The 12,500-nt window shown below is 44.5% G+C and overlaps 1 pseudogene; it reads right to left on the bottom strand.

Annotated features, from left to right (window-relative positions):
* The window catches only part of LOC124014594, a 181,328-nt pseudogene that overhangs the window by 28,947 nt on the left and 139,881 nt on the right, over positions 1-12,500 (bottom strand).

The raw sequence follows: 12,500 nt of genomic DNA, 5'->3' as shown, positions 1-12,500 counted from the left end.
TTTCATTAAGATAGCCCAGGCAGTGTTATTACGAGGTGATTTCATTAAGATAGCCCAGGCAGTGTTATTACGAGGTGTTTTCATTAAGATAGCCCAGGCAGTGTTATTACGAGGTGTTTTTATTAACCTGTTTGGGATAGGGGGCAGCAATGTTAGTGATGGCTGTTTAACAGTCTGATGGCCTTGAGATCGAAGCTGTTTTTCAGTCTCTCGGTCCCAGCTTTGATGCACCTGTACCGACCTCACCTTCTGGATGATAGCGGGGTGAACAGTCCACGATCATCACCTTTGTTTTGTTGACGAAGTGTCATCTGCAAACTTGATGATTGAGTTGGAGGCGTGCATGGCCACGCAGTCATGGGTGAACACGGAGTACAGCAGAGGGCTGAGAACGCACCCTTATGGGGCCCCAGTGTGAGGATCAGTGGAGAGGAGATATTGTTAGTTACCCTCTCCACCTAGGGGCGTTCTGTCAGAAAGTCCAGGACCCAGTTGCACAGGGCGGGGTCGAGAGCCAGGGTCTCGAGCTTAATGATGAGTTTGGAGGGTACTACGTTGTTAAATGCTGAGCTGTAGTCAATGAACATCATTCTTACACAGGTATTCCTCTTGTCCAGATGGGTTAGGGCAGTGTGCAGTGTGATTGCGTCGTCTGTGGACCTATTGGGGCGGTAAGCAAATTGAAGTGGGTCTAGGGTGTCAGGTAGGGTGGAGGTGACATGATCCTTGACTAGTCTCTCAAAGCACTTCATGATGACAGAAGTGAGTGTTACGGGGCGATAGTCGTTTAGCTCAGTTACCTTAGCTTTCTTGGGAACATGAACAATGGTGCCCCTCTTGAAGCATGTGGGAACAGCAGACTGGGATAGGGATTGATTGAATATGTCCATAAACACACCAGCCAGCTGGTCTGCGCATGCTCTGAGGACGCAGCTAGGGATGCCGTCTGGGCCGGCAGATTTGCGAGGGTTAACACGTTTAAATGTTTTCCTGACGTTGGCTGCGGTGATGGAGAGCCCGCAGGTTTTGGTAGCGGGCCGTGTCGGTGGCACTGTACTGTCAAAACGAGCAAAGAAGTTGTTTAGTTTATCTGGGAGCAAGACATTGGGGTCAGCAATGGGCTGGTTTTCTTTTTGTAGTCTGTGTTTGACTGTAGACCCTACCACATACCTCTCGTGTCTCAGCCGTTGAATTGCAACTCTACTTTGTCTCTCTATTGACACTTAGCTTGTTTGATTGCCATGCGGAGGGAATAGCTAAACTGTTTGTATTCGGTCATGTTTCCGGTCGCCTTGCTCTGATTAAAAGAAGTGGTTCGCGCTTCCAGTTTTGCGCAAATGCTGCCATCAATCCACGGTTTCTGGTTGGGGAAGGTTTCAATAGTCACCATGGGTACAACATCACCGATGCACTTGCTAATAACTTCATTCACCGATTCAACATTTACATCAATGTTGTTGTCCGACGCTATCCAGAACATATCCCGGTCCACGTGATTGAAGCAATCTTGAAGCGTGGAATCAGATTGGTCGGACCAGCGTTCAGTCTATAGTCTGGGAGCAACAAAATGGAGTCGTGGTCAGATTTGCCGAGGGAGGGCTTTGTATGCGTCGTGGAAGTTAGAATAACAATGATCCAGGGTTTTACCAGCCCGGGTCACGCATTCGATATGCTGATCAAATTTAGGCAGCCTTGTTTTCATTACCCTTGTTAAAATCCCCATCTACAATAAATGCAGCCTCAGGATATGTGGTTTCCAGTTTACATAAAGTCCAATGAAGTTAAGGTGTCTGCTTGGGGGGGGGGGGATATACTTGGCTGTGATTATAATCAAAGAGAATTCTCTTGTTAGATGATGTGGTCTGCATTTTATTGTAAGGAATTCTAGGTCAGATGAACAAAAGAACTTGAGTTCCTGTATGTTGTTATGATCACACCACGACACCATGATCACACCACGACACCATGATCACACCACGACACCATGATCACACCACGACACCATGATCACACCACGACACCATGATCACACCACGACACCATGATCACACCACGACACCATGATCACACCACGACACCATGATCACACCACGACTTCTGTCGGCGCGATGCGTGAAGAAACCAGGTGGCTGTATCGACTCTGACAACGTATCCCGAGTGAGCCACGTTTCCATGAAACAGAGAATGTTATAATCTCTGATGTCTCTCTGGAAGGCAACCCTTGCTCAGATTTCGTCTACCTTGTGGTCAAGAGACTGGACATTGGCGAGTAGTATACTCGGGAGCGGTGGGCGATGTGCCCGTCCACAGAGCCTGACCAGAACACCGCTCCGTCTGCCCCTTCTGTAGCGCCGTTGTTTTGGGTCGCCTGCTGGGATCCGATCTATTGTCCGGGGTGGTGAACCAAACAAAGGATCCGCTTTCAGGAAAGTCATATTCCTGGTCGTAAATTTGGTAAGTTGACGTTGCTCTTATATCCAATAGTTCCTCCCGGCTGTATGTAATAAGACGTAAGTTTCCTGGGGTAACAATGTAAGAAATAGTAAGTTGGCAGCATCGGTTTCGGTTCTGCGGTGGTGGTGGCTGGAACATCAAGTCTGTCTCACTTAATAAAAAAGAGGAGGAAGGTTGATGGGGGATGGGAGAGAGAGACTTACGACTCTGGGAACTCCACACATTTAGTCCTGATCTTATTGTGTAGAACCAGGATGTATTCATCAATGAACGGACACTGCGTGAAGAGGAGAGAAAAAAGGAGAAGAGAGGAGAGGAGAGGAGAGAGGGTTCAAAAGTTAGCTACGAGTTATAATTACATCTAAGACAATTCTAAGAACATCTTGGAGCAAAACAATAATATATAATAATAATAAATATAATAATAATATATGCCATTTAGCAGACGCTTTTATCCAAAGCGACTTACAGTCATGTGTGCATACATTCTACGTATGGGTGGTCCCGGGGATCGAACCCACTACCCTGGCGTTACAAGCGCCATGCTCTACCAACTGAGCTACAGAAGGACCACCCAAGTCGGCTGCTTAGGTAATAGCATGAATATGACGTGCACCAGACTCTGTCCATGTTACAGTCTCTGTCTCTATAACAATACAACACGGTCCATGTTACAGTCTCTGTCTCTATAACAATACAACACGGTCCATGTTACAGTCTCTGTCTCTACAACAATACAACACGGTCCATGTTACAGTCTCTGTCTCTACAACAATACAACACGGTCCATGTTACAGTCTCTGTCTCTATAACAATACAACACGGTCCATGTTACAGTCTCTGTCTCTACAACAATACAACACAATAGGTCCATGTTACAGTCTCTGTCTCTACAACAATAGAACACGGTCCATGTTACAGTCTCTGTCTCTACAACAATACAACACGGTCCATGTTACAGTCTCTGTCTCTACAACAATACAACACGGTCCATGTTACAGTCTCTGTCTCTACAACAATACAACACGGTCCATGTTACAGTCTCTGTCTCTATAACAATACAACACGGTCCATGTTACAGTCTCTGTCTCTACAACAATACAACACGGTCCATGTTACAGTCTCTGTCTCTACAACAATACAACACGGTCCATGTTACAGTCTCTGTCTCTACAACAATACAACACGGTCCATGTTACAGTCTCTGTCTCTATAACAATACAACACGGTCCATGTTACAGTCTCTGTCTCTACAACAATACAACACGGTCCATGTTACAGTCTCTGTCTCTACAACAATACAACACGGTCCATGTTACAGTCTCTGTCTCTACAACAATAGAACACGGTCCATGTTACAGTCTCTGTCTCTACAACAATACAACACGGTCCATGTTACAGTCTCTGTCTCTACAACAATACAACACGGTCCATGTTACAGTCTCTGTCTCTACAACAATACAACACGGTCCATGTTACAGTCTCTGTCTCTACAACAATAGAACACGGTCCATGTTACAGTCTCTGTCTCTACAACAATACAACACGGTCCATGTTACAGTCTCTGTCTCTACAACAATACAACACGGTCCATGTTACAGTCTCTGTCTCTACAACAATACAACACGGTCCATGTTACAGTCTCTGTCTCTACAACAATACAACACGGCCCATGTTACAGTCTCTGTCTCTACAACAATACAACACGGTCCATGTTACAGTCTCTGTCTCTACAACAATACAACACGGTCCATGTTACAGTCTCTGTCTCTACAACAATACAACACGGTCCATGTTACAGTCTCTGTCTCTACAACAATACAACACGGTCCATGTTACAGTCTCTGTCTCTATAACAATACAACACGGTCCATGTTACAGTCTCTGTCTCTATAACAATACAACACGGTCCATGTTACAGTCTCTGTCTCTACAACAATACAACACGGTCCATGTTACAGTCTCTGTCTCTACAACAATACAACACGGTCCATGTTACAGTCTCTGTCTCTACAACAATACAACACGGTCCATGTTACAGTCTCTGTCTCTACAACAATACAACACGGTCCATGTTACAGTCTCTGTCTCTACAACAATACAACACGGTCCATGTTACAGTCTCTGTCTCTACAACAATACAACACGGTCCATGTTACAGTCTCTGTCTCTACAACAATACAACACGGTCCATGTTACAGTCTCTGTCTCTACAACAATACAACACGGTCCATGTTACAGTCTCTGTCTCTATAACAATACAACACGGTCCATGTTACAGTCTCTGTCTCTACAACAATACAACACGGTCCATGTTACAGTCTCTGTCTCTACAACAATACAACACGGTCCATGTTACAGTCTCTGTCTCTACAACAATACAACACGGTCCATGTTACAGTCTCTGTCTCTATAACAATACAACACGGTCCATGTTACAGTCTCTGTCTCTACAACAATACAACACGGTCCATGTTACAGTCTCTGTCTCTACAACAATACAACACGGTCCATGTTACAGTCTCTGTCTCTACAACAATAGAACACGGTCCATGTTACAGTCTCTGTCTCTACAACAATACAACACGGTCCATGTTACAGTCTCTGTCTCTACAACAATACAACACGGTCCATGTTACAGTCTCTGTCTCTATAACAATACAACACGGTCCATGTTACAGTCTCTGTCTCTACAACAATACAACACGGTCCATGTTACAGTCTCTGTCTCTATAACAATACAACACGGTCCATGTTACAGTCTCTGTCTCTACAACAATACAACACGGTCCATGTTACAGTCTCTGTCTCTACAACAATACAACACGGTCCATGTTACAGTCTCTGTCTCTACAACAATAGAACACGGTCCATGTTACAGTCTCTGTCTCTACAACAATACAACACGGTCCATGTTACAGTCTCTGTCTCTACAACAATACAACACGGTCCATGTTACAGTCTCTGTCTCTACAACAATACAACACGGTCCATGTTACAGTCTCTGTCTCTACAACAATAGAACACGGTCCATGTTACAGTCTCTGTCTCTACAACAATAGAACACGGTCCATGTGTCTCTGTATCTACAACAATACAACACGGTCCATGTTACAGTCTCTGTCTCTACAACAATACAACACGGTCCATGTTACAGTCTCTGTCTCTACAACAATACAACACGGTCCATGTTACAGTCTCTGTCTCTACAACAATAGAACACGGTCCATGTTACAGTCTCTGTCTCTACAACAATACAACACGGTCCATGTTACAGTCTGTGTCTCTACAACAATACAACACGGTCCATGTTACAGTCTCTGTCTCTACAACAATACAACACGGTCCATGTTACAGTCTCTGTCTCTACAACAATACAACACGGTCCATGTTATAACAATACAGGTCTCTGTCTCTACAACAATACAACACGGTCCATGTTACAGTCTCTGTCTCTACAACAATACAACACGGTCCATGTTACAGTCTCTGTCTCTACAACAATACAACACGGTCCATGTTACAGTCTCTGTCTCTACAACAATACAACACGGTCCATGTGCTGGTCTGTGTCTCTATAAACACGGTCCATGTTACATCTGTGTCTCTATAACTACAACACGGTCCATGTTACAGTCTCTGTCTCTACAACAATACAACACGGTCCATGTTACAGTCTCTGTCTCTACAACAATACAACACGGTCCATGTTACAGTCTCTGTCTCTATAACAATACAACACGGTCCATGTGCTGGTCTCTGTCTCTACAACAATACAACACGGTCCATGTTACAGTCTCTGTCTCTACAACAATACAACACGGTCCATGTTACAGTCTCTGTCTCTACAACAATACAACACGGTCCATGTTACAGTCTCTGTCTCTACAACAATACAACACGGTCCATGTGCTGGTCTGTGTCTCTATAACAATACAACACGGTCCATGTTACAGTCTCTGTCTCTACAACAATACAACACGGTCCATGTTACAGTCTCTGTCTCTACAACAATACAACACGGTCCATGTTACAGTCTCTGTCTCTACAACAATAGAACACGGTCCATGTTACAGTCTCTGTCTCTACAACAATACAACACGGTCCATGTTACAGTCTCTGTCTCTACAACAATACAACACGGTCCATGTTACAGTCTCTGTCTCTACAACAATACAACACGGTCCATGTTACAGTCTCTGTCTCTACAACAATAGAATGTTACACAACAATACAACACGTCCATGTTACAGTCTCTGTCTCTACAACAATACAACACGGTCCATGTTACAGTCTCTGTCTCTACAACAATACAACACGGTCCATGTTACAGTCTCTGTCTCTACAACAATACAACACGGTCCATGTTACAGTCTCTGTCTCTATAACAATACAACACGGTCCATGTGCTGGTCTCTGTCTCTACAACAATACAACACGGTCCATGTTACAGTCTCTGTCTCTACAACAATACAACACGGTCCATGTTACAGTCTCTGTCTCTACAACAATACAACACGGTCCATGTTACAGTCTCTGTCTCTACAACAATACAACACGGTCCATGTGCTGGTCTGTGTCTCTATAACAATACAACACGGTCCATGTTACAGTCTCTGTCTCTACAACAATACAACACGGTCCATGTTACAGTCTCTGTCTCTACAACAATACAACACGGTCCATGTTACAGTCTCTGTCTCTATAACAATACAACACGGTCCATGTGCTGGTCTCTGTCTCTACAACAATACAACACGGTCCATGTTACAGTCTCTGTCTCTACAACAATACAACACGGTCCATGTTACAGTCTCTGTCTCTACAACAATACAACACGGTCCATGTTACAGTCTCTGTCTCTACAACAATACAACACGGTCCATGTTACAGTCTCTGTCTCTACAACAATACAACACGGTCCATGTTACAGTCTCTGTCTCTACAACAATACAACACGGTCCATGTTACAGTCTCTGTCTCTACAACAATACAACACGGTCCATGTTACAGTCTCTGTCTCTACAACAATACAACACGGTCCATGTTACAGTCTCTGTCTCTACAACAATACAACACGGTCCATGTTACAGTCTCTGTCTCTACAACAATACAACACGGTCCATGTTACAGTCTCTGTCTCTACAACAATACAACACGGTCCATGTTACAGTCTCTGTCTCTACAACAATCAACACGGTCCATGTTACAGTCTCTGTCTCTACAACAATACAACACGGTCCATGTTACAGTCTCTGTCTCTACAACAATACAACACGGTCCATGTTACAGTCTCTGTCTCTACAACAATACAACACTCTGTCTCTGGTCTCTGTCTCTACAACAATACAACACGGTCCATGTTACAGTCTCTGTCTCTACAACAATACAACACGGTCCATGTTACAGTCTCTGTCTCTATAACAATACAACACGGTCCATGTTACAGTCTCTGTCTCTACAACAATACAACACGGTCCATGTTACAGTCTCTGTCTCTACAACAATACAACACGGTCCATGTTACAGTCTCTGTCTCTATAACAATACAACACGGTCCATGTTACAGTCTCTGTCTCTACAACAATAGAACACGGTCCATGTTACAGTCTCTGTCTCTACAACAATACAACACGGTCCATGTTACAGTCTCTGTCTCTACAACAATACAACACGGTCCATGTTACAGTCTCTGTCTCTACAACAATACAACACGGTCCATGTGCTGGTCTCTGTCTCTACAACAATACAACACGGTCCATGTTACAGTCTCTGTCTCTACAACAATACAACACGGTCCATGTTACAGTCTCTGTCTCTACAACAATACAACACGGTCCATGTTACAGTCTCTGTCTCTACAACAATACAACACGGTCCATGTTACAGTCTCTGTCTCTACAACAATACAACACGGTCCATGTTACAGTCTCTGTCTCTATAACAATACAACACGGTCCATGTTACAGTCTCTGTCTCTACAACAATAGAACACGGTCCATGTTACAGTCTCTGTCTCTACAACAATACAACACGGTCCATGTTACAGTCTCTGTCTCTACAACAATACAACACGGTCCATGTTACAGTCTCTGTCTCTACAACAATACAACACGGTCCATGTTACAGTCTCTGTCTCTACAACAATACAACACGGTCCATGTTACAGTCTCTGTCTCTACAACAATACAACACGGTCCATGTTACAGTCTCTGTCTCTACAACAATACAACACGGTCCATGTTACAGTCTCTGTCTCTACAACAATACAACACGGTCCATGTTACAGTCTCTGTCTCTACAACAATACAACACGGTCCATGTTACTGGTCTCTGTCTCTACAACAATACAACACGGTCCATGTTACAGTCTCTGTCTCTACAACAATACAACACGGTCCATGTTACAGTCTCTGTCTCTACAACAATACAACACGGTCCATGTTACAGTCTCTGTCTCTACAACAATACAACACGGTCCATGTTACAGTCTCTGTCTCTACAACAATACAACACGGTCCATGTTACAGTCTCTGTCTCTATAACAATACAACACGGTCCATGTTACAGTCTCTGTCTCTACAACAATAGAACACGGTCCATGTTACAGTCTCTGTCTCTACAACAATACAACACGGTCCATGTTACAGTCTCTGTCTCTACAACAATACAACACGGTCCATGTTACAGTCTCTGTCTCTACAACAATACAACACGGTCCATGTTACAGTCTCTGTCTCTACAACAATACAACACGGTCCATGTTACAGTCTCTGTCTCTATAACAATACAACACGGTCCATGTTACAGTCTCTGTCTCTACAACAATACAACACGGTCCATGTTACAGTCTCTGTCTCTACAACAATACAACACGGTCCATGTTACAGTCTCTGTCTCTACAACAATACAACACGGTCCATGTTACAGTCTCTGTCTCTACAACAATACAACACGGTCCATGTTACAGTCTCTGTCTCTACAACAATACAACACGGTCCATGTGCTGGTCTTTTGAACAGACAAATTTACCCTGTTCCCCACTATCGTGCTAACCCAAACCAAACGGCGTCGGTTCAGATAGTTTCTATTCATATTGTCCGGCATTTCATCACCATTTCATCACCAATAGAGGTACACGAGAGAAACACTTCTTCCATAGGATGTCACTAAACAAGCAAGTTGTGGGCAGGCTGGGAGGAAGTAACAAGAGGAGTAAAATGGACTGTTGGCTTACCTTCCCAAACACAAAGCAGTAGAGAGTTACTCCCATGGCCCATACGTCCAACGCCTGAAAAACAGCAGTAGAAGGGTTGGAGGAGATGTATCACTATAAACAGTAGAAGGGTTAGAGGAGATGTATCACTATAAACAGTAGAAGGGTTGGAGGAGATGTATCACTATAAACAGTAGAAGGATTGGAGGAGATGTATCACTATAAACAGTAGAAGGGTTAGAGGAGATGTATCACTATAAACAGTAGAGGGTTAGATAAACAGTAGAAGGGTTGGAGGAGATGTATCACTATAAACAGTAGAAGGGTTGGAGGACATGTATCACTATAAACAGTAGAAGGGTTGGAGGACATGTATCACTATAAACAGTAGAAGGGTTAGAGGAGATGTATCACTATAAACAGTAGAAGGGTTGGAGGAGATGTATCACTATAAACAGTAGAAGGGTTGGAGGAGATGTATCACTATAAACAGTAGCAGACAGGTGGATACAGACAGATAGACAAGCACCCAACATTCATAGTCCATCATCAACCCAACCTGCAGAGTAGTCTTTCTCTCTCTCCTAATGTCATACTGCTAATGCTCATGGGAAATGGTTCTGTGTCCATCATCAACCCAACCTGCAGAGTAGTCTTTCTCTCTCTCCTAATGTCATACTGCTAATGCTCATGGGAAATGGTTCTGTGTCCATCATCAACCCAACCTGCAGAGTAGTCTTTCTCTCTCTCCTAATGTCATACTGCTAATGCTCATGGGAAATGGTTCTGTGTCCATCATCAACCCAACCTGCAGAGTAGTCTTTCTCTCTCTCCTAATGTCATACTGCTAATGCTCATGGGAAATGGTTCTGTGTCCATCATCAACCCAACCTGAAGAGTAGTCTTTCTCTCTCCTAATGTCATACTGCTAATGCTCATGGAAATGGTTCTGTGTCCATCATCAACCCAACCTGCAGAGTCTTTCTCTCTCTCCTAATGTCATACTGCTAATGCTCATGGGAAATGGTTCTGTGTCCATCATCAACCCAACCTGCAGAGTAGTCTTTCTCTCTCTCCTAATGTCATACTGCTAATGCTCATGAGAAATGGTTCTGTGTCCATCATCAACCCAACCTGCAGAGTAGTCTTTTTCTCTCTCTCCTAATGTCATACTGCTAATGCTCATGGGAAATGGTTCTGTGTCCATCATCAACCCAACCTGTCCATCATCAACCCAAAATGGTTCTGTGTCCATCATCAACCCAACCTGCAGAGTAGTCTTTCTCTCTCTCCTAATGTCATACTGCTAATGCTCATGGGAAATGGTTCTGTGTCCATCATCAACCCAACCTGCAGAGTAGTCTTTCTCTCTCTCCTAATGTCATACTGCTAATGCTCATGGGAAATGGTTCTGTGTCCATCATCAACCCAACCTGCAGAGTAGTCTTTCTCTCTCTCCTAATGTCATACTGCTAATGCTCATGGGAAATGGTTCTGTGTCCATCATCAACCCAACCTGCAGAGTAGTCTTTCTCTCTCTCCTAATGTCATACTGCTAATGCTCATGGGAAATGGTTCTGTGTCCATCATCAACCCAACCTGCAGAGTAGTCTTTCTCTCTCTCCTAATGTCATACTGCTAATGCTCATGGGAAATGGTTCTGTGTCCATCATCAACCCAACCTGCAGAGTAGTCTTTCTCTCTCTCCTAATGTCATAATGCTAATGCTCATGGGAAATGGTTCTGTGTCCATCATCAACCCAACCTGCAGAGTAGTCTTTCTCTCTCTCCTAATGTCATACTGCTAATGCCAACCTGCTTTTAAACATCTTCCAGTGACATGGTAGCTCTGAAAATCCAATCATTTAGACTGTAGAAGTGTTGTGCTGCTGTATATAGAATATGTAAATGTCAATGAGCAGCGTACAGCGTTCGCTCTTCAACGAGGCTCGGGGAGTTACTAATCACTCAAGGACTACTGGGCTAATCAGAACAGGAGAGACACTTGTACAGCACATGTTCCTTGCAGTCAGACAGCCAAAAGGAAGGCGAGCAGCCTACAGCAGCAGTATTTCAGTCAGCTGTATAGTGATAGGGCAAAACAAGTTAACCTGTCCCCAGAGGTGGAGGAGTTTGGGAAACTCTGGTCTACAGTAGTCAGTCTCATACAGTTCTGCCTGTTCCTGACCCAACCCATCAAATAAAACTGCCATTGGGGGATTTACCCAGAAAATAGTCCTGAAAATGAATGAGTTATTTTAAAAAGTGTGTGGGCAGATTAAATAGAAGCAGTTTAGTCAACGCAGCACACTGAAGGATAGAGAGATAGAGAGAGCTGCTGCAGCTGCTGTGTTGTTCTGCCCAGTGGTGGGCTCCTCCTCTCCCCTCCCATCCCATCCCACCCTCCCTCCCCTCCCCTCCCCTCCCCTCCCCTCCCCTCCCCTCCTCCCCTCCCCTCTCCTTCCTGCCTGACGCTTGTTGCTAAATCAACATGCAGGAAGGGAAACGGAGAGAAAGAGAGACAAAGAGAGAGAGGGAGGGGAGAGAGAGGGAGAGGGAGAGAGAGGGAGAGGAGAGAGAGGGGAGAGGAGAGAGGAGAGAGAGAGAGGAGAGAGAGAGGGAGATGAGAGAGAGAGAGGAGGAGGGAGGGAGAGAGAGAGGGAGAGGAGAGGAGGGAGAGGGGAGAGGAGGGAGAGAGAGAGAGGGAGAGGAGAGAGAGGGAGGGGAGAGAGAGAGAGGGAGAGGAGAGAGGAAGAGGGAGAGGGAAAGAGGGAGAGGGAGAGAGAGGGAGAGAGGATGAGAGAGAGGGAGGGAGAGAGAGGGGAGAGGA

This window comes from Oncorhynchus gorbuscha, linkage group LG02 (genome assembly GCF_021184085.1).
Source record: "Oncorhynchus gorbuscha isolate QuinsamMale2020 ecotype Even-year linkage group LG02, OgorEven_v1.0, whole genome shotgun sequence".
NCBI classification, from domain to species: Eukaryota; Metazoa; Chordata; class Actinopteri; order Salmoniformes; family Salmonidae; genus Oncorhynchus; species Oncorhynchus gorbuscha.
The sequence above is the reverse complement of the archived record's forward strand: the minus strand, read 5'-3'. Positions and strand labels throughout refer to the sequence as shown.